The following is a 24,588-nucleotide window of genomic DNA, read 5'->3' on the forward strand; positions in this document are numbered from 1 at the left end:
TGCTGACCTTTAATGTGAAACCCATTCTTAACTGCAGTTTGACAAATGCATTACACATACCTTAATATATCACACAATATTTTTTAAAGTAACCTCCTGTCCATTGGTTGAATGCACTGATTCATGAAGATTCTGTGCCTACTTAAGTACAAATGAGTTTAATTGAGTGGCATAGTGGCACAACTCATTGACCTGCTGTCTTACAACTCCAACGACCGCATCTCCAGTACTGTTTGTGGGAAGTTACAATATTCTCTCCATGACTGGATGATCCAGTTTTCTTCTGTTGGGTGAACGACCTGATTCCAAGTTGTATGGACTCTTCAGTGGGAGGGGATGGGAAAATAGGAAAGACTTTTAAATGCAGTTTTTGCTGGACTGTGGTTTGTGCGTAAGAAAAGCCTATCAACACAGACATGAATTAATCAGTAAGTGGATGTTCAGTGGGTTACATTGCAAATAGGAAATTCCTCAAAATCTTCTCGACATCAGAATGAAGAATTATTCTTAAACTACAACACATCATTATTTAGTGCAGTTAATCAAATTTAAGTTATTCAGTATAATCTAATATTTATTTCACAATAGGAACACAACACAATCACTTAGACATTATATGGCAGTATTCAGTTGCTTGGAACACTACTGCTTTAGAAGCACTAAAACTGTAAAACTGAAAATCTAATCATCGACAAATAATCAGCAAGTCATCTCCCAATGCAAGTGAAAAACTATAATTACACTATTTTTAATCTACACTTACTTTCAGGTTGCATTAGTGCTTCTAACAATTTTTTGGCTCTTGCTAAAAGATTAGGGCAACAATCCCATCCTGACTTTTACAATCATTCAACTGCAAAAGGATTCAAAATAAGTTCAACGGCAATTCATTCTCAGCAAATAACTTCCTTGCTTTTAATTTGAAAAACTGCAGGTGGAGGTATTTTGATGATTTACTGTCAAGTTGAAAAAAATGTTCTGGCTCACAGGGAAAATGTCACGCAAAACTCTGTGTGTCTGTCAGCACATTCCAGGAAGGTCATGAAAAATACTGGATGGTTCTAGATAGAAGTGATTTTTTTTTCTTCCTCCATGTATTATTGCATCATTTGGAAGCTTCTTGGCTTCATTTATTTGACTCTCATTATTGCAATGCTTTGGTTCTTCCGCAGGCCTTTGTGGCTGTGTCAGCAATGTTAAGCCTGGCTGACCCAAGGACACTGGAGTCTTCCAGCTGTTTTTTTCCCAGAAAAGCTGTTCGGTTTCTCCCACGTCCACAGTATCCTGTCAGCTCTCAGGACGTTCTGAAGAAAACTTTCAGGACAACCATGTGATACACCTGCATTACTCTCAACAGGGAAAGTAAATGAAAAGATTTTATCTGTACCAATCTGTTCTCAATGAAGATTGGTTCGTTGGCCAAATAAGAGCCCTCACCACAAACGAGCAAATTGACTCTTTATCTTTTAATCTCCCCTGCCTTGTAACCTATTAATGACTTCTTTGCTTCTCTTTTTCTTTCCTTCCCCACCTCTAAATTCATTTCCAATAGTACAGTATATATATAACATTGGCTGAAAACAATAATCATAACATTAAACCTGTTACTCCTTCAAACGTCATGTTCTATGACCTGCTACTCTCTGGGCTGCAACTTCTGTAAAAAAGTTTCAGAGGCAGTCCAAGTAGTCAACTCATGTTGACTGTTGTATCACATGCATTAGTCTTTACACTCTGAAACCAACTTTGTTGTGTATTTTCTGCGTTCACCAGCAACTTTTATGTGTGTTGCTTGGAATTCCAGCATCTGCAGATTTCCTTGTGTTTGCGTTGTTGTGTATTTAATATTTCAGTAATATTTGAGTAGTTTTGAATATATATTGGTTAATTAAGCATTTTTGTTTGCTTAATTAATTCATTATGTGTTATCTGGGCAAATACATGAATTGCGTACATCATCATGCTACCATGTGATATCTGCTCACCTCGGTTAAAGTAAGAACAAACTAAGACTTGCATCTCTTGGCTTTTGTTTTCCTTTGAATTATTTTAATGTTTGAATTTACAAAACATAACAAATTTGATTATTTAACCCATTGAATACATACAATATGCAATACACATCTAACTTTCTTCCAGTTCAGATAAAGTTCGTCAGCTTGAAATACTATCTCTGGTTTCTCCCTCTTCAGATGCTGTCTGATTGGTTAATCATTAATGTCTTCCACAGATACTCAGATAAAGGTCACGTCCCTTCACTATTATGTGAAAATGACACTCGCTCAAAATGAACGGTATTTGAACATGAATACACCATTGAAGTATAAAATATTAATAAGTTTTAAAACTTGGGCTATCAATTTATCACAGTGAGGAAATTACAAGCAGGGTATATAAAGGAGATGCAGTAGATGTGGAGCACTTGGATTTTCAGAAGGCCTTTGACAAAGTGCTGCACATAAGGCTGCTTAGCAAGATAAGAGCCCTTGGAATTACATGGGAGTTACCAACATGAGTGGAGCATTGGCTGATTGGCAGAAGACAGAGTGGGAATAAAGGGATCCTATTCTGGCTGGCTGCCAGTTACCAGTGGAATTCCACAGGGGTCCGTATTGGGGCTGTTGCTTTTTATGATGTATGTCAATGATTTGGACTACGGTATTAATGGATTTGTAGCTAAATTTGCCGATGCTACAAAGATAGGTGGAAGAAGTAGATAGTGTTGAAGAAACAGAGAGCCTGCAGAGAGACTGAGATAGTTTAGGGGAATCGGCAAAGAAGTGGCAAATGGAATACAATATTGGAAAGTGTATGGTCATGCATTTTGGTGGAAGAAATAAACAGGCAGACTATTATTTAGATGGGGAGAGAATTCAAAATGCAGAAATACAAAGGGACTTGGGAGTCCTTGTGCAGGATACCCTAAAGGTTAACCTTCAGGCTGAGTTGGTGGTGAAGAAGGCAAATGCAATGTTGGCATTCATTTCTAGGGGTATGGAATATAAGAGCAGGGATGTGATTTTGAGGCTCTATAAGGCACTCGTGAGACCACACTTGGAGTATTGTGTGCAGCTTTAGGACCCTTATTTTAGAAAGGATATACTGACATTGGAGAGGGTTCAGAGAAGATTCACGAGAATGATTCTAGGAATGAAAAGGTTACCGTATGAGGAACATCTGGCAGCTCCTGTGCTGTATTCCCTGAAGTTCAGGTGAATGAGGAGGGATCTCATAGAAACATTCCAAATGTTAAAAGGCCTGACAGATTAGGTATGTCCAAGTTATTTCCCATGGTAGGGGAGTCTAGGACAAGAGGGCATGACTTCAGGATTGAAGGACGTCCATTTAGAACAGAGATGCAAGAAATTGCTTTAGCCAGAGGGTGATAAATCTGTGGAATTTCTTGCCATGAATGTATGTTCATTGGGTGCATTTAAGGCAGAGATAGATAGCTTTTTGATTAACCAGGGCAGCAAAGGGTATGGGGAGAAGGCAGGGGAGTGGAAGTGACTGGAAAAATTGGATCAGCCCATGACTGAATGGTGGAGCAGACCCGATGGGCCAAATGGCCTACTTCTGCTCCTATACCTTATGGCCTTAAATGCTCCAACATTTTGAGTGTGTTGTTCAAGGATAAGTGAAAGCCAGATATTTCTTGAACCAGATTTGACAGTCTCAAAATAAAGGTATGACTATTCAGAGCAGAGATTAAATCAAATTTCTTTACACAGAGGATAGAGAATCAAGGAAATGAAAAAAATGGGGTTAAAGCAGGAAATGGATACTGAGGTAGAAGATCAATCATGACTTTATTAAACACTGGTACAGACACAATGAACTATTATTCTTGGTGGTATTTCCTATGTTAGAACAGAAAAGGTAGATGATAGAATAATTCAGCAATAGAGCAGGCTCTTTGGTTCGTGATCTTTGTGCTGAACATAATGCCAAGTAAACTAAATTATCTAAGAAATGGGAAAGAGAGGCTACTGAAGTCTCCCGAATAAGGAATAAGACAAAATTATTAGAAAGGGTAAGAAATTAACTTCAGACAACATGGAAACAGAACTGGAGAGCGTTTGGTACCGAGCTGAAGGTGTATTAGTCAAATGCATGCAGTAGATGAAATAAGGTAGATGACATTTTAGCACATTTAGAAATTGGCAGGTATGATATTGTGGGCATCACAGAGTTGTGGTTGAATGATCATAGCTGGAAGCTTATCATCCAAGAAAAAATAATCATATCAAAATGACAGGCAGGTCTTCAGAGGCAGTGGAAAGGCTTTGTCGGATAAAGAAAATGAAATAAAATCTTTAGAAGGAAGTGACAGAAGATGGGAAGATGTAGAATCTGCTGAGGAGAGTTGAGAATCTGCAAGGGTAAGAGGACCCTGATGGGAGTTATACACAGCTTCCAAAAGAAATAAGAATGGGAGATAGAAAAGTCATGTCAAAAAGACTGTTACGGTAGTAATGGAGGACTTCCAATATGCAGCTGGATTGGGGAAATCAGGTTGGTGCTGGATCAGGAAATTGTAGAATGCCTATGGGATGGCTTTTTAAAGCAGCTTCTGGTCGAGCCCACTCAAGAAAATGTAATTCCGGATTGGATGCTTGTGCAATGAACCTGATTGATTAGGGAGCTTAATGCCTTAGGAGGCAATGATCATAATATGATAGAATTCATCCTGCAGTTTGAGAGGGAGAAGATAAAATCAGTTGTACCAGTATCCCAAATGAGTAAGTGTAACTGTAGAGGCATGAGAGAGGAGGTGACCAAAGCCGACTGGTAGGGAACAACAGCAGCAATGGCTGGAATTTATGGAAGTCAATACAGTATTACTTTGTCTCAAAAAGAAGAAGCATTCTAAAAGGAGGAAGGCAACCATGGCTGAAAAGAGAAGTGAGAGACAGCAGAAAAACAAGAGAGAATGCATACAATATAGCAAAATTCAACGGGAAGCTTGAGGCTTGGGAAGCTTTTAATAATCAACAGAAAGCAACTAAAAAGCCATAAGGAGAGAAAACATGAAATATGAAGGTAAGCTTGCCAATAATATACAGGAGGACACCAAAAAGTAAATATATATAAAAAGTAAAAGAGAGACAAAAGTGACATTGGATCACTAGAGATGTAGTAATGTGAACAAAGAAATGGTAGGCAAATTGAATAAACATGCATCCATCTTCACCGTGGAAGACACCAGCCGCATGGCAGAAAGTCAAGAGTGTCAGGTGAGTGTGGTCGCTAGTAATAAGGAGAAGGTACTTGGAAAGCTGAAAGTTTGGAATGAAGATAAGTCACCTCAATCAGATGGCCTACACCCCAGGGTTCTGAAAGGGGTACCTGAAGAAATTGTAGAGGCATTGTTAATGATCTTTTATGAATCAGTTGTTTCTGGAATGTTTCAGGAGGACTAGAATATCGCAAATGTCACTCTACTCTTTCAGAAGGGTGGGAGATAAAATAGAGGAAATTATAGCCAGTTAGCCTGCGGTGTTTGGGAAGATGTTGGAGTCATCTTCCAACATCATTCCAAGATGAAAGGGCAGACTTAATAAGGAATTGGAATCAAGCTCTCAGTCATTGATGACTCATTCACTGAAACATGCAAAGGTCATTGCACATAAAATTTGCAAAACAAAGTTGATTTACCAACCTAGCTTGACAATAAAAATCCAGTACGACTCTGGAAAGTGTGAGCTTATTTCCATATTTTTGCAGCTGTCTCTCAGTGAAGGCAGATACCGATGTTAAAACGCAGCACTGACCTTGACCAGCAGAGATAAGGCGTATTTGAATATCAAGACCACAAACAAACACGGCACAAAGCTTGTGATCTACCAAGTTTTTCCTGTGCTTCTATATGATTTTGGTACACAGATAATCAACAACCTGCTTCTCAAAGCACTGAAGAGATACCACTAATGACGTTTCCACAAAATCCTCCAGGTCAGCCAGCTGACTGAACAGTCTAGTATTCCAAGTTCCATCATGGTAGTTTGTAATCAGGTGAACAGAGGATCTTCAGATCCTTGTTGGTGGTCCTGATCACTCAGCTCCCTGGTGTCCCACTGCCCGGATGGTCCCATTTCCCTTGACTCCAATAATCTCGATTGCTGACTTTCTAACTCCCATATGGAGACACTAATTTCCACCATCACACTTCCCACTTCCCATACGTGACCTGCCCCCATTCACCCATACTTCCATCATGCTCTTCACCTGACCTTACTTCACTTCTTCCTGAGCTTGATGGGCCTTTGACCTCCAGTCCTTTTGCTCTTTTTTTTTGCCGAACTCCTGGACATGACCTTGATCCAAGATGGTGCAGTTCTCTTTGTAATCTTCAGAGACTGCAATATTGAAGCAGCCGATCTGGGCCAGTGACTGAAAATGTTTGATGTTGTGTCACACAATACATGTCAAAAATAGCACATTACAACTTCTAGACCAACAGAAAGAATAAATTAATAATTCCTCCCAAGTTTAGATTTTCATCTCTCACCTCAAACTGGTGGTTCCACAATGCTATTTTATTGCAGTGCCTCTGGTGTTGTACAGCTGAAATCAGCCAGCACAAGGCAGGCTTATCATTCAAAACTGCAACATCAGTCACTTATTTTCCTTTGTTTCCACCTCAGATGATGCAATTTACCACTTACTCATTGTGGGAGTCACTTAGAAAATGTAAACTTTCTTATTTCTCTCTCATTACAAACATATCAGGTTGCTGATCGGAAGCAGACAACAGAATTATAAATTTCTGATTCCTGCTGCTTCAGTTATGAAAGTTATAAACAGAATCATTTACTGAAGTCTAGAGTGTAAGGTCAGAAGTACTGGGGCTATATTTTCTGAATGTCAATAGTGGCAAATATCCATGTATTAATGTCACATTAATAAATATATTTGCTTCATTGTGTATTAAAGAAGTGGATTTCCATAAGATTATAAGATATAGGAGCAGAATTAGGCCATTTTGCCCATTGAGTCTGCTCCGCCATTTTATCTATGGCTGATCCAATTTCCCTTTCAGCCCTAGTGTCCAGCTTTTTCCCCATGTCCCTTTATGCCCTGACTAATCATGAATCTATCATCCTCTGCCTTAAATATACCCAATGACTTGCCCCCCACAGCCACCAATGACAACAAATCTCACAGATTCACCACTGTCTGGCTTAAGAAATTCTTCCTCATCTCCATTGTAAATAGATGCCCCTCAATTCTGAGGCTGTGTCCTCTGGTCTTAGACTCTCCTAGCATAGGAAACATCCTCTCCACGTCCACTTTATTGAATCCTTTCAAAATTCGATAGGTTTCAGTGAGGTCCCCCTCATTCTTCTGAATTCGAGTGAGTGGAGGCTCAGAGCCATCAAATTTTCCTCATATGACAAGCCTTTCGATCCCAGAATCATTTTCGTGAACGGGTGTCAGAGTAAATGAAATGATTGGGTTCTGTAGCTGTTTTATTCAATTATGGAAGAGCTTCCAGTAAGAGAGTCTTTTTTTAAGTTCAAAGTTCAAAGAACATTTATTATCAAAGTTTGTATGCTATATACAACCTTGAGTTTCATCTCCTTACAGACTGGCAGAAAACAAAGAAACCCAATAGAACCAATTAAAAAAGGTCATCAAACACCCAATGCAAAATGCTGGAGGAACTAAGCAGGCCAGGCAGCAGCTATGGAAAAACAGTACAGTCGACGTTTCGAACCAAGACCCTTCAGCACGACTGGAGGGAAAAAGCTGAGGAGTAGATTAAAATGGGGGGCAGAGGGGGCATTACCGGAAGTTTTAAGAAATCAATGTTCATGCCATCTGCTAGAAAAAGCAGGATCTCCCAGTGGCCACCCATTTTAATTCCACTTCATATTCTTATTCCCATATGCCTATCCATGGCCTCCTCCACTGTTGTGATGAGGCCACACTCAGGTTGGAGGAACAATACCTTATATTCCATCTGGGTACCCTCCAACCTGATGGCATTGACATTGATTTCTCGAACTTTCGGTAATGCTCCCCCCTTCATCATTTCCCATCCCCTTTTCCCTCTCTCACCTTATCTCGTTGTCCACCCACTGCCTCCCTCTGGTGCATCTCCCCCCTTTACCTTCTGCAGATTTTCTCTTGATTGTGATCAAACACCTAATGTTTAAAAAAAGAGAACATATCATGTAAACAATAAGCAAATAGCATTCTGAACTGAAGTTTACGAAAGCAAGTTCACAGCCACAGAGCCAGTCATCGTAGCAGCTGGGCCAGGAGCCTGTTAGTTGCAGGTTACAGCCTCAGTTCAGCGCAGAGACAAGTAAACCTCACCAAACAATGAGTTGAATACTGACCATCCCTCACCTCTGGCCCCATCACCCTAACCTTGTCAATCTGGTCTGGTGCTTAAATTGGCCAATAAGCTGGGGGGACTTGGGGTTCTCACGTTTAGTTGTCATTCATTCTTTAGGGGATTTCTCTGTTTTCGTGGATGTTTGTGAAAAAGCATTTCAGGATGTATATTGTATACATTTCTCTGACATTAAATTTGACCTTTGAACCTTTTGATTGTAGTGATCATTGTCCAGAAAAAGTGTGATTAACAGTATAGTGACTAGCTCTGTTTGCTGCTAGTAAGATGTTGCTGTGCTTCATCAGCAAAGTGAAGGGGTATTAGACTGGGGCCAGCAAATTCAAGCCAATTGCTTTATTTAATTCTGAAATTAAGAAGAAAATGCTGGAAAAGCGTAACGATCCTAACAACATCTGGAAGGAAGAACATCAAATGATTGCATGCAATAAAGACTTTTCAAAGGATTATTACTGTTACTTAGAAGTCAAAAGGCATATTTATATAATGATCAGTTCCAACATTGGAATATCTTGAACCAACTTACAAACAATGAGTGATCATTGTTATATAAAGTGCAAAGTATAATTATTAATGTCCAAATAAATATGTTTATATAATGGTCTGGGCTTGAGGACTATTTACCTGTTCTGTATAGAAGTTATGTCGTAAGAACATTTATGACCCCCTGAGGAAAGATGATACCTCATATTAATGTAGTATCCAAAGGAGTTAAAGAGAAGTAGTTAGATTATGTATGAAATAATTTTTGTTTTTTCTTGTATATTGGTTAAGTGGACATCATAAATATTTTAAAATATAAACTGAAGTCAAATAGGATGCTTTTCTACCTAAGCAAAATGAAATCTTCCAGGAGGCATAAATATTCGAAGTGGAAGCTATATTTCTGTCAGCATCTGCAGATTTCAATCTTCGATATCAGGACTAATGATGATACTTTCGAAGGGAATAGGAACCGGATCCCACTTAATGGAGCTAACCAGAAATTTAAAAGGCAAAGAGGTAGAGAGAGTGAAAGCATAACAGCTGTGTTATCCTTCATCTATCAAAGTTCAAAGTTTAAACTAGCTTTTATTATCGAAGTACATACATGTCACCATATACAACCCTGAAATTCATTTTTCTAAGGACATGCTCAGCAATTCTAGTGAATAGTAATTATAACAGGATCAATGAAAGATCAACCAGAGTGCAGAAGGCAGAAAACAGTACAAATGCAGATATATATAAATAGCAATAAGTAAAAGGATATGAGATAATAAGATAAAGAGTCCTTAAAGTGAAATCATTGGTTGTGGGAACATCTCAATCAATGGACAACTGAGTGTAGTTATCCCCTTTTGTTCAGGAGCCTGATAGATGAAGGGTAGTAACTGTTCTTGAACCTGGTGGTGTGAGTCCTGAGGCTTGTGTAGCTTCTACCTAATGGCAGCAGCGAGAAACGAGCATGGCCTGGGTGGCAGGGATCTCTGATGATGGATGCTGCTTTTCTACGACAGTGCTTCATGCAAATGTGCTCAGAAGTGACAGAAGCACTAGATGGTTTGGTCCTTCACTCACTCATTTATATCATGTCTCATCTTCTACCTAAGCACCACTTTCCTGTTCAACTCCATACCCCTTTATACCCTAAAATCTGCACATCCCTGTCTTGGTTATTCCCAGTGACTGAGTCTCCACTTCTTCAAAGAATGCAAAATATTCTCTCCTCTCTAGGTAAAGATATTTTTTGTCATCTCTCCTGAAAGGAAAGATCCTTCTTTTGAGACCAATCACTTGAGATGCTGGACGTTCCAATCAGGGGAACTATAACCTTGTCATCAACTTGTGACGGCTTATAAGATGTTTGTATGTTTCAGTGAAATTGTCTCTCAATTTTCTGAGCTTGCCTAATTTCATATAATGTGTTCTAAGACCATGAGAGGTTGTGCAAGATGTACGTTCCCGGGAATTTGAAACTGCTTGCAGTTTGCAATGCTCTGCAGCTGATGTAAAGAAGGTGGGAGTGGTTTGAGTTCACCTGAAGTTAATAACCATCTCCTCTGTCTTGTTGACAGTAAGGAAGAGGCTGTTTTCCTGGTACCAGGTCTCAAACCCTTCCATCTCCTCTCTGTGGGCCAGTTCATCATTTTTGGTAATGAGCCCTACCACTATCACATCATGGGCAAACTTAACAATGCGATTATTCAGCTGTTTGGCCATGCAGTCAAACAGAGTGAAAATCCCACTTCTCAACTGACCAGGCCACCATTTAAAATCGAAGCCATATTAGCTTGAGGGACTAATTTAAGGTACATTGATTATTTATTATAATGATTCTTGTTTGCTGTCAGAAACATTTATTCTCCAGTTTAAACTGCCGCGGGGCCCTATATTTTGTAATACACTATTGGTGGAATTGAGTGACAATGTAATACTCTGCAAAAGTGAGGAGGAATGGCCAGTTCTCCTGTCTGACAAGCCTGACACCTACACTTCTCTAAGTGATGACAATTGATTTCAACAATATAATTAGTATGGTGATACAAGTTGTCAATAAATTCTCTGTTAAGTGCTGACCTGTTGTACATACTTTGTAAAATGAATGGAAATAAAAAGCAGCAAAAATGTAAAACAGACTTGTTTTCATTCATTAGAAATTATCAAATAACATCGTAATTAAAACCCAATAGTCAATATTACCTTGATGGCTCACTGGCTGATTTATGTCTGAGCAGCTGCCACACGTTGGGGTTTCTCCCTCACTACTAGGTATAAAACTCCTGAAGCAAGCATCCAAGGCCCTGTTAAACAGAGTTGGCTGTTAATGCCAGATGTAGCTAAGACATCTGATCACTGTCTGAAATGGCAGTTTCATCAGATCATTGCATTTGGTTGGAAGTAAATCAAACACAAAACATATGACCGTCCTTTTGACTGACTAATGCCAAAACATTGCGATTTTTCTTTTAAAGAATTTCAACATACTCATTCTTTATTTAACTTTCTAGATCAATTGTATTTAATTTATTTTATTTTATTGAGACACCACGCAGAATAGGCTCTCCTGGTCCCTCAAGCCACAGAACCTAGCAACCTTCAATTTAACCCTAGCCTAATCATGGGACAATTTACAATGACCAATTAACCTACTAACCAGTATGCCTTTGGACGTGGGACCACTGGGAGGAGACCAGAGCACCTGGAGGAAACCCACGTATTCCATGGGGAGAACATCCAAAGTCCTTACAGACAGCAGCAAGAATTGAACTTAGGTCTCTGGTACTGTAAAGTATTGTACTAACCACTACCTACCATGCCACCCCATATAAAAGATAAAAGATACGAATCACAGTGCACTAAAATAATTCTGGTTATTGGTCAGTACATTTTTCTAAACTCAGAGCTTAAAAAATGATTACACAAGGCTGTTTGAAGACCGTAATACTGTAAAGTTTAGGCAATGCAGATTCTTTTCTCCTTCGCGCCAGATTTGCAACCTGTACAGTGAAGACTAATCGGGCAATTAATTGTAAATATAAGCTTGCAAGTGTTCTGTTAAATTCATGATTCTAGCAGCAGGAATGCAGTTCTTGCAATGAAACTGTTCTTTATTTGACACAATAGAACAGATAGCTTGCCCTGTTCATCTGAATGGTAGAAGATAAGTTGTGCAGGCTAATTCTGCTGTGCAGCTCTGCTGATCCCTCAGAAGATGGATTTTTCTGCTGTTTCTAAAGAAAATCCAACAATAGATTGCACAAGTGATGCCTCATGACCTCGCACCTCTAAGATGACTCTTTTTTGTGGTCAGATTTAGGTATAAAATGGCTTTGTACCCAGACAGAAATACACGTCAAAACCCTGCTGAACTCTGAATCTTGTTTACTTGATGTTTACGTCGATTGAACAGTGATTTACATTACCACGTCAACAATCACCCTGGCTTTCTTGCCATTGGTCTACCATCCATCCATGATCTTATTCCAAGGGTTAACACCCAAGTGAGTTACTCAGGCTCTCAATTCATATGTTTTTTTGTTTATACTGAGTGCAAGAGATGCTACATTTTTTTATTTTACCTCCTCCCTCCCTTCCAATATCCATGACCACACTGCTCACGCTACTCACTCTGCAAACTGCCTTTTCCAAAAAGCCACCTCCTGGAAAGCACCACATTAAGACAAAAAAAGAAATCATGCCAACTTAGAAGTTTTATTCACCCAGGCAGATAACTTGATCAACCATTCTAGTTAGACCCCACCCATCTCTATTTATAACCATACCCCTCCCCCATCATTGCTCTGCACTGTAAACACTTTAAGCAACGTTTTATAACGCTGTTTACATTATAAGTGCATGCTTGTATTTATGTATTTATGTATTCATGCACATTTTATTCAATATCCTTACTTTACCCTCTAAGTTTATTAGCGCTATATAAATATATTTATTTATATAATTCTTTATTCTTTATAATTGTTGACTGATGTTATTGGATAACATCAGAGTTGTAAACTCAGAAGAAGACCTTATGCCCTATCAAATATAAATAACCATGCGTACTCTCACTACAGCAAGGATGTAATGTTGAGCCTTTATAAAACATTGGTGAGGCCTCACCTGGAGCATTGTGAGCAAGGATGTTACCTAAGAAAGGATGTGCTGACATAGGAGAGGATTCAAGGGAGGTTTGTGAAAATGATTCTGGGATTGAAAGACTTGTCATATGAAGAGCATTTGATAGCTCTGGGCCTCTACTCATTGGAAGTCAAAAAAATGAGGGGTGACTTCATTGAAACCTATCGAATGTTGAAAGGCCTCAACAGAGTGGATGTGGAGAGGATGTTTCCTGTGGTGGGATAGTCTAAGACTAGAGGACACAGCCTTAGAATAAAAGGGCATCCTTTTAGAATGGAGATGAGGAGGAATTTCATTAGCCAGAGAGTGGTGCATCTATGGAATTCATTGCTACTGCTGGCTATGTCATTGGGTATACTTAAGGCAGATGTTGATAGATTCTTGATTAGTCAGAGCATGAAGAGATACAGAGAGAAGGCAGGAGATTGGGGCTGATTTAGAAAATCGATCAGCCATGGTGAAAGCAGAGGAGACTCAATGGGCCAAATAGCCTAATACTGCTTCTATATCTTATGGTCTTAAAGGGAGATTATGCTGTTACTTCAAAGACTAGTTTACTTCCCGGTTTATTCTCCACAGCTCCACATGCTCAGCCGCCAATACCTACGACTTAAGCAGTATGTCCCCTCTCCCCACCAAAGAGAAGGTACTTCCAGATAATAAAGTAGTTTAAAACACAGTTGATTTATTTTCAGCAATACACGTTTAAATCTAAACACTATTCTTAAAGCACATTTAAATCTTACAGACAATTTCTATCTCAAACATTTCCAAATTACAAACCATTCTGAAAACACAAACCATTTCTAATACACAAAGCATTCCCAAAACAGAAAGCATTTGTTAAAAACAAAGGACAAAGTATTTCCAAAACACAAATACAATTCCTATAAACTAAAAAGACATACCAATGGTGTATATGAACAAATTGTCCTTTGAAGAAATAGAAGCTAGTGTAATGGATTCTAGTTCTCTCCATTTTTCTTCCATGTGGTCCGATGTTCCTTACCCCATATTCGTGAACTGCTCTCTACATTTATACCCTTTTTCTTTGACTAGGGTGACTTCACACACATATGATATTTCCTCAGCTTATCCTTTTAACACGAAAGTTCAAAAAGCATCTTAGAGGTACAGCTAGCTACCATTAATGCTGTAAAGCTAACTTCCTTAAGTATATAAAGCTCCCAACAATAAATACAATACTTCTTGTTATGTTAAATAATATTATCCATCTGGTCTTCGGCATCCTTGAACTAAGCAACTTCAAGTCAGCTTGTCTGTTTGAAACATCCCAAATTAAATAATCCATTGTCTTATATTACATCTCATGCAAGTCAGCTGCATCTTACTTCTCACAGAGTGTCTGTCTGTATACAGAGCTTGCAGCAAAGTTGTGTTTTAACTTCAAGCTGTTTACTGCCTGCTATTTACATTTTAAGAACTGAAGACTAACTCCCAGAAGACGACTAGAAACTAAACAAAGCATAATTGGAAGTTTACTAAAAACTGTGTGTGATCTTACAAGTGGCAGCTGCTGTGTTTAGAAAGCAAGATTAGCACAAGACCAAGGAGTGAATATCCATCACATACTGGCACAGGAACTCTTGACCTGTTACATTTGCCTGCAGTGAACTTGAAGAGGCATAAGCCAATGAGGTTAGAATGAACAGGTTGAAAAATATTATGAATGAATGCTGAGGAAGACCTTTTGGGTGCTCCATTGACTGTGGCCTCTGTATGCTTTCACCACAAATCACAAATGTGGCTTTGATAAGACCACTCAGCAACCTTTCCTCTACTTATGTCGAAACTTTGCCTGGAAACTCATAAGTCTGAAGTGAATGGCAAAATGATTTCTCGATGAATCATACACAAATTCTGTGGGGAAGTCCAAGGTGGCTATGGAAACATATACAAACATGTTGATGCAATAAGAACTGAAGCTCAGGCTCGACTGAATTCCTTCATGCCATCTGCATAAGTTTCTTCCCATTTTTGTGATTCTGGACTCAGGGTATAATTGTTCAGGTTTTCCCCTTTGTTAAAGATCGGGCCTATCTGAGAAGAATTGACACATCTTCCCAACTTTTGTGTTTTGCTAGAAAATGTCAACTAAGGAAGGCTACTCTGTCTGCCCTGTCAAACCATGGAATTTTATCAACCAAGTTGTTTGAGTAACATTAAATGTTATGCAAATAGCAGTATTGGTAGGCTTAGTGGTCCAACTTTTGCATGTAGGAGTACCACATGTGTAATATATGTTCATACCCAAACAGTAAGCAAAACACATTCAAATAGTTCTACCTTGTAACAATATAATGCTTTGTAGACCTCCGAGACCCTAGAAATCAGTAACGAAATCGCAATAGAATAGGTAAAAAGATTATCAGGAGTATGGCTTTTGTCAGGGGTAGCTATCTTTCTCCTTCTGGGAAGTCTCGTACTATTGCGTAAAATTATATACAAAATTTAGTAATATAAATGGTTTTAAAAGTTTAAGGTGTAAACCATGATAGTATAATGCCATCATTAGCAATAAACAAACTATTTACAAAGTATGTTATATAAAATCTTAAGAACCACATAGGTATATTAAAAGTTACTCATCTTAAAAGTAAATATGTAATATCTAAATTGTTGAGTGAAAAACAATGTTTGTTGACTCACCTTTTCGTGGGATTGTCTTATTAAATCAGTTAATCGTGACAGACACATCCCAACCACCCCCTCCCATCAAGATGAGGTGAGAAATATGCAAACCCATACACAACGCTAGTGATCAGGACTAGGGAAAGGAGAGGAGCAAGGATAATATGATCAAGGCAGTCCCTGCTCTTCACTCTTTCAGAGTTAAGGATGAACTAGTGGAATTGGTAAAAAAGCGAGTATGAGGCAAGGGATAACAAAGCTGTCATACGAGAGATAACCCGTAGTAGTGCAGGTCAGCTCTTGGAGTTAATGGAGTCTTTGGAGTAGAGCTGTTATACAAAACATAGAAGTCACCAAAATTCCATTCTTGCAGACTTTAATGCTTCAACAGAAAGAGCAACTACAAAAGCAATAATTCCAATGGCTAGGGGAACTGTCCATTGGAAAACTGTAAAACATACCTTCAACCCAATTTAAAGCAGTGCCAATCACCCAGAAACTGTATTCACTGCTGCAGTGGCTAAATTTGCAAAAGATGTAACCTACTGCCTGTTATGCCACTGGCATTTAGTGCAGCATTTAGCCTGCCATCTCCGGTGTTGTTCAGGGCTTACTTCATTGTGCCAGTAGCTCGGTTTTCACCACTGTCAGCCAGGCAAGTTCCATGAGGAGACTCAGGAATACCGTCATATTCAGATGTAGAAGGATTCTTCATTGTTGTTTCTGTAACAGTTTTGTCTTACCAGTCAGGTTTGTTCACCCGGAGCTGAACCCCTGAACATGGAGGACCGGTGAACTACCCTTAGTCTGGCCTCTGCCCTTTGACCTATCAGATCAGCGACACTCGTTGTGTATATAGAACTATTCTTTTAATTTGACTGAGTTTCTTTGAGCCATCATTGATTGAGTCCTTCTACAACATTCTTTGTTGCGTCCATCATAAATTGTTCCTTAAAACTGGACTTGTGTTTCTATCTTGAGTTACGCAACATAGTTACATTATTGAGTTACATTATTCCAAGAATCATTGCTTCTATAAACCTTAAAAAGTGAGTGATCCTCTGATAACAGTACGTCTGAACAACTTTTGTCATCAAAGTTTCCACCTACCAAGTGAACCAAAGGATCACATCAGTGCTATTAAGGGAGTGAGCATGGTCATGGCGTGGCTGTGCAGGCAATTTTACTCGATTAATTTAAAAAAAATTGTGAACATTGTTTAGGGCCGAATTGTTGTTTTTTCCCTGTTGATGATAATACCATGTGACTAAGTACGCAGCAATAATTGAAGGCTTGTCTGTGTATGTAACATTGTCTACTTGGGAAGTAATGTCACCCTAACATTTTGGCTCCAATCCCTATGGCACATCACTAGTCACAGGCAACTATCTATAGCCACTCTCTGGCTTCTTTCATGAAGCCAATGTCTATTCCAGTTTACTACCTCATCTTGAATGACAACTGACTGAATCTTCTTGACTAACTTCCCATGTGGGAGTTTGTCAAAGTCCTTGCTAACTTCCATGTAGACAACATCCACTGCCTTGGCTTCATCAACTTTCCTGGTAATTTCCTTGAAAAACTTTACAAAGCTGGTTAGACGTGACTTACCATGCACAAAACCATGTTGACTGTTCTTAATCAGTCCCTGTCTATCCAAATACTTATTTATCAGGTCCTTTAGAATACCTTCCATTAACCTTCCCACTACTGAAATCAGGCTCACCGGCTTATAATTTCATAGCTTATTCCTAGAAGCCTTCTTAAATAATGGAACAACACTAGCTATCCTCCAATCCTCCAACACCTCACCTATGTCTAAGCATATTTCAGATATCTCCGCTAGGGGCTCCTTCAGTTTCTTCACTAGCTTCCCACAGGGTCTGAGAGATCACATTGTCTGGCCCTGGGGATTTATTCACCTTAGTTTGCCTCAAGACAGTAAGCAACTATTTCTCTATTATCTGCATGAGGTCCATAACCTAGTTGCTGCAATAACTCATTGTATCCATCTCTGAAGTAAATGCAGATGCAAAAAAATCTAATTAGGATCACCCCCATCTCCTTAAGCTCCACACACAGATTGCCATTTTGATTTTCCAGAGGACTAATTTTGTCCCTTGCTATTCTTTTGCTCTTAATATATCTGTAGAAGCCCTTAAGATTTTCCTTTACCTTGTCTGCTAGAGCAAGCTCATATCTTCTTTTAGCCCTCCTGATTTCCTTCTTAAGTGTTCCCTTGCATTTCTTATACTCCTCAAATACCTCATTTATTCTTGTATGCACCTGCTTCTTTTTCTTAACCAAGGCTTCAATATCTCTCAAAAACCAAGGTTCTCTAAACCTGTTATCCTTGCCTTTTATTCTGACAGGAACAGATAAATTTGGTGTTCTCAAGATTTCACTTCTGAAGGCCTCCCACTTATCAAATATATTTTTGCCAGAAGACAACCTGTCCCTATCCACACTTGCCAGATCCTTTCTGATACTATCAAAATTGGTTTTTCTCCAACTTAGAAGCTTCAGAACAATTTTTTGTTGTAAGGTATTATTTGTATTATAGCACAAACTATTCAGGACTGTTTAATTAAGGGCAAATAGGAAATCTGGGTAGATACAATTGTCTGTGGGATTAAAATCTCTGAAAAAGCTTATTGGATTTATCAATGTCAGTTGTCCAGGGAGGAAAACTTCTTTGTTTTATCTTAGTTTCTGCTTCAGTGACACCCTTCCATCTTACATTCCCATGCAAAAGCCTGAACCATTTAAAACAAAACCCAGAATCACAGAAAATAGTCCTATTACCTCGGCATTTCACAATGGAGTGGAATTTAGGATGTGGGTGAACCACTCTCCCTAAGGCAGGCCATCACCAGAGAAGTAGCTCTCACTCCATCCTCCCGCCACCCCACTAGGAGTAGGGTTCCCCTGGTCCTCACCTACCACCCCACCAGCCTCCGGGTCCAACATATTATTCTCCGTAACTTCCGCCACCTCCAACGGGATCCCACCACTAAGCACACCTTTCCCTCCCCCCCTCTCTCTGCTTTCCACAGGGATCGCTCCCTACACAACTCCCTTGTCCATTCATTCCCCCCATCCCTCCCCACTGATCTCCCTCCTGGCACTTATCCGTGTAAGCGGAACAAGTGCTACACATACCCTTACACTTCCTCCCTTACCACCATTCAGGGCCCCAAACAGTCCTTCCAGGTGAGGCAACACTTCACCTGTGAGTCGACTGGGGTGATATACTGCGTCCGGTGCTCCTGATGTGGCCTTTTATATATTGGCGAGACCCGACGCAGACTGGGAGACCGCTTTGCTGAACATCTACGCTCTGTCCGCCAGAGAAAGCGGGATCTCCCAGTGGCCACACATTTTAATTCCACATCCCATTCCCATTCTGACATGTCTATCCACGGCCTCCTCTACTGTAAAGATGAAGCCACACTCAGGTTGGAGGAACAACACCTTATATTCCGTCTGGGTAGCCTCCAACCTGATGGCATGAACATCGACTTCTCTAACTTCCGCTAGGCCCCACCTCCCCCTCGTACCCCATCTGTTACTTATTTTTATGTACACATTCTTTCTCTCACTCTCCTTTTTCTCCCTCTGTCCCTCTGAATATACCTCTTGCCCATCCTCTGGGTCCCCCCCCTTGTCTTTCTTCCCGGACCTCCTGTCCCATGATCCTCTCGTATCCCCTTTTGCCTATCACCTGTCCAGCTCTTGGCTCCATCCCTCCCCCTCCTGTCTTCTCCTATCATTTTGGATCTCCCCCTCCCCCTCCAACTTTCAAATCCCTTACTCACTCTTCCTTCAGTTAGTCCTGACGAAGGGTCTCGGCCTGAAACGTCGACTGTACCTCTTCCTAGAGATGCTGCCTGGCCTGCTGCGTTCACCAGCAACTTTGATGTGTGTTGCTTGAATTTCCAGCATCTGCAGAATTCCTGTTGTTTACCAGAGAAGTAGTTTGGTTTGTTGATTATGTCTTCCTCGCTGAGGGGCTGGTGTAGGAGAACATTGTGAACGTGATTGACCTGAGGAATGAGGTTGGTTCGGTGACTTTATTACTGATCCTTCGTTCTCTTTCGAGGGAAAAGGGGATGATTGTTTGCTGGCACCTCGTTGCTTTTATGTGGGAACGAGCGGTAATCCTGCTACCATCATGACGGTATGCAGAATGTTCATCTATTGAGTTTGAGTAAGAGCTGTTCTGCACACGGTATTAGCGTTTTCACTAGGATAAAGCATTAGCATTACAAAATGAACTGGGTCCCAGTCTACCCTTGCTGTTTGTTCTCTGATCTTATAGACTGTTATTAAGCCCTGGCTTTTGACTATTTCGCTCAATACACTACTGAGTCCTCCACATCTACACCTTTGATTTGTTTATAAACCTATGCATATATCTGATAGTAAATTGGATTAGACATTGACTTTGTGGGAGAAGCCAGAGAGTGGTCATAGATGGTTGCCTCCTCTCTGAGTGGAGGCCTGTGACTAGTGGAGTGCCACAGGGATCGGGGCTGGCTCCATTGTTGTTTGTCATCTATCAATGATGATAATGTAGTAAACTGAATCAGTAAACTTGCCGGTGATACCAAGATTGGGGTGTCATGAACAGCACAGGAAACTATCATGGCTTACAGTGGGATCTGGACCAGTTGGAAAAATGGGCTGGAAAATGACAGGTGGAATTTAACGTAGACAAGTATGAGGTGTTACACTTTGGTAGGACCAACCAGGGTAGTGAGCGATAGGGCACTGAGGAGTGCAGTAGAACAAAGGGATCTGGGAATACAGGTACATACTTCACTGAAAGAGGCATCACAGGTAGATAGGGTCGTTAAGAAAGCTTTTGGAACACTGGCCTTCATAAATCAAAGTATTGTGTACAAGAGATGGGATGTTATGTTCAAGTTGTTATGATGTTATGATAGTAGATGATCAGCCATGATCTCAGAATGGCGGTGCAGGCTCGAAGGGTCGAATGGTCTACTTCTGCACCTATTGTCTATTGTCTATTGTCTATTGTATAAGACCTTGGTGTGGCCTAGGTTTGGAGTATTGTGTGCACTTTTGGTCACCAACCTGCAGGAAAGATGTAAATAAGTTTGAAAGCGTACAGAGAAAATTTACAAGGATGTTGCCAGGATTGGATGACTTGAGTTATATGGAAAGATTGAATAGGTTTGGACTTCATTCCTTGGAGCATAAAAGATTGAAAGGAAATGTGATAGAGCTATACAAAATTATCAGAATCAGAAACAGAGTCAGGTTTATTACCACTGACATGTGTCGTGAAATTTATTAACTTAGCAAGAGCAGCTCAATGCAATGCATGATAATATAGAAAGAAAAATATAAATAAGTAAATCAATTACAGAATTACAGTAAATATATATATAAAATAGTTAGATTCAAATAGTGCAAAACAAAAATAGATGGCGGCATCTGTTAGTCTCGCGAGACCATGGATCTGCGCCTGGAAAGTCTTGCTTCAGTCTGTGTTGGAGCAGCGTCTGTTGTGGCTGTAGAGGCCCACACGGGAATGACAGTCTCGGCTGCAGCCACTGCACTTGAAGGCACTGTCCTCCAGTGTTGCCTTGGTGCTGTTTTTCCGACGAGTGCACTTTTCTTCAGCAGCAAGCCTCAGCTTCTCTTCTCCTCTTTTTAGACCTCTGCGTAGTTCCAGCCTCCAGCGAGAGCGATCGCTTGCAATGTCCTCCCACCTCTCGACGTTCATGTTCAGTGACTTCATGTCTCTCTTGCAGACGTCTTTGAAACGAAGATGAGGTTGCCCTTGCGCTCTCTTGCCGGAGGCCAGTTCCCCGTACAGCAGGTCTTTCGGGATCCTTCCGTCTGACATGTGGTGTACATGGCCCAGCCAGTGGAGACGGCGTTGTTGGAGCAGGGCGTGGGCCAGGACCTCATTTTTGGTGACTCGGTCAGTCCACTTGATGTCCAGGATGCGTCTCAGGCTGCGAAGGTGGAAGGCGTTGAGACGTCGCTCTTGTCTGTCTGCTCCTTGAAGATGTCTTGGATACTATAGTGGCTAGTACCCAAGATGGAGCTAACAAATTTATAACTTTCTGTAGCTTCTTTCGGTCCTGTGCAGTAGCACCCCTGTACCAGACAGTGATGCAGCCTGTCAGAATACATCTATAGAAGTTTTTGAGTGAAATATGAGGGATATAGATAAGGTAAATGCAAGCAGGCTTTTTCCACTGAAGTTGGGTGGAACTACTACTAGGGGTCATGGGTTAAGGGTGAAAGGTGAACATTTTAAGGGAAAAATTAGGGGAAACTCAGAGGGTTCTGAGAGTGTGTTATGAGCTACCAGTGCAAGTGATACATGCAAACTCAATTCCAACATTTAAGAGAAGTTTGGATGGGTAAATGGATGGTAGGGGATTGGAGGTCCCGGTGCAGGTCAATGGGAGTAGGCAGTTTAAATACCTCGGCATGAGCTAGATGGGCCATAGGACTTGTTTCTGTGCTGTACTTTTTTATGACTCTATGGACTCTTACTTGGAGGTGGTACTAAAGCTATGGGAAATAACATTAATAAGAATTGATGAATATGTTGGGGAGTAACCTCCTGGCATTCAGAAATAGCCACTTCAGAATTCCTTAAACATCAGATGGAGGCGTGGAGCATACTGCCCTGCAAATTCCGAACAGTCGATAGTCCAAAAAGTTGATGGGAAATTTGCACTGGGGAAGCTGCAGTGGCTCCCTGTACAGGAATCTGTCCCTGGCTTTAGTCAATCTTTTAAGAAATTCTACTGCATGTTCTGAAGTATCTGTTCTCCAGGCATCATTAGTGCCTTCAGTGTTTACTGGCATGGGAGAAATACATTTTCCCCATGCATTGGGATTGAGATCTAGGTCAACAGGTTCTATCACAGAAGCATGTGGACTCCACCTGGGTGTTTGGTTTCTATCTAAAAAGGAGCTAATTTGTTGTCCCCAGGCATGAATTATTGCTACATTGTTGAGATCTAGTACAAACCTGAGTCCAGCAGGTTGTACAGTGGCTTTTGATCTGTCTAACCTGCATCCCACTCGATGTTCTATCCCCTTGTCATCCCAGTCTCTAACTTGAAGAATAAGATATTCATCATGTTCAATTTGAGGAGCAATTGGGGTATCCCATATTTCAGATATATTATTAACACATTAATAACATCGGCCTGTGCAATTCTGGAAACGTGGATGTTGACCATTTTATAGTACTAACTGGGGTGCTGTCCTATTTGTTGAGCGCTATCTGAGTTGGACTACTGTTAAATAATAATTCATTCTAAAATAATACTTCTGGTATAACGCAACCACATTGGGCACCAACTGTGATGGTATTGGGTTTGCTAACCCTGAAGTTCTAAACTCAAACCAAGATCTTAAGCCCTATGGGATATAAATAGCCACGGGTACTCTCAGCAAAGGGAGATTATATTGTAACTACCCAATCTTCAAAGACTAATTTATTTCTCTGTTTATTCTCCACGACAAGTTTAACTGCCTATATTTGAGCGGTTGGTGCCATTCAAGTAGTTTAAAACATTGTTAATTTATTTTCAGTAATACAAACAACACTCTTAAAACACATTTAAAACTCACAGAGGATTTCTACCTTAAACATTTTTGTGTTTTACAAACTATTTCTAAAACACAAACCATTTCCTAAATATAAAGCATTCCCAAAACATGAAGCATTTGTAAAACACAAAGGACAAAGAGTTTCCAAAACACAGTGCAACTCCTATAAACTAAAAAGACATACCAATGATGTAGATGACCAAATCGCCTGTCACAGAAAATGAGGAATGGATTCTAGTTCTCCCTGTGTTTCTTCCATGCTTCTTGATGTTTCTTACCCCATTCCCAATAAGCCTGAACTGCTATCTACGCTTTTTCCTTCACTTGGCTGACTTCAGCATAGTTGGAAGTTTACTTACAACCGTTTGTGATCTTGCAAGTGGCAGCTTGCTGTGTTTAGGAAGTGAGATTAGCAAACAACCAAGAAATGAATATCCACCACATACTGACACTATTGACCAATTACGTTCACCTGCAGTGAACTTGAAAGAGGCATGAGCCAGTGAGGTTAGAATGACCAGGCTGAAGAATGTTATGAATGAATGCTGAGGAAGACCTGTTCAGTGCTCCACTGGCTGTGGCCTCTCTATGCTTCCACCACAAGTCACAAATGTGGCTTTGATAAGACCACTCAGCAACCTTTTCTTCACTGACATTGAAGCTTTGCCTGGAAACAGTTAAGTCTGAAGTGAACGGCAAAATGATTTCTCAATGAATCACACACAAATTCTGTGGGGAAGTCCAAGGTGGCTATGGAAACATATACAAACATTATGTTGATGCAGTAAGAACTGAAGCTCAGTCTCAACTGAATTCCTTTATATGTGTGATGACCCAAACATTGGACATTTGTTGATGCAGAGCTACAATATACTTGCTGCTTTGCAAGGTACATCACAGCAAGACTGTATATGGGGAATATAGTTAACTGAGGCACATAATTTGATGATGTTGTGGTTAAAGTGGCACAGTTGTGTCATAAAGAAAGGCGAATATAAATCCCATTCCTCTGAGATTTATTTATGTCCAAATGGATCTATATATATTGATTCAAATTCAGATTAGTTTATTGTCATATTCACCAGGGAGCAATGAAATTCTTTGCTCACATAAAGCTCTCTCCATCCATAAATGTCTCTCTCTATCACTTGGAAGTTTTGCCATGGTGGCTTCAAATAAATAAATCCATTGGATGTAAATGTTTGTTCTGAGTTATGCTGTGCACCTATAACATGGAGTTGTGGAGTCTGCTGGCCATGACTAATCCATCTCCTTTCCAGGGGCTGATTGAAATGAATCTATTTTCAGGGAATTTTCCAGGTGATAGCTACTGCATTGAA

At 40.2% G+C, this 24,588-nt stretch overlaps 1 long non-coding RNA gene across 1 annotated transcript; it reads right to left on the reverse strand.

The window, feature by feature from the left end:
- Positions 1–8,076: 8,076 nt before the first annotated feature.
- Positions 8,077–23,458, reverse strand: LOC140209909 (uncharacterized). The gene is made up of 3 exons (XR_011889094.1): positions 23,433–23,458; positions 11,048–11,148; positions 8,077–8,151 (listed from the first exon to the last, which is right to left on the reverse strand). It is a non-coding gene; the product is annotated as an uncharacterized lncRNA (long non-coding RNA).
- Positions 23,459–24,588: the final 1,130 nt, after the last annotated feature.

This window comes from Mobula birostris, chromosome 2 (genome assembly GCF_030028105.1).
Source record: "Mobula birostris isolate sMobBir1 chromosome 2, sMobBir1.hap1, whole genome shotgun sequence".
NCBI classification, from domain to species: Eukaryota; Metazoa; Chordata; class Chondrichthyes; order Myliobatiformes; family Myliobatidae; genus Mobula; species Mobula birostris.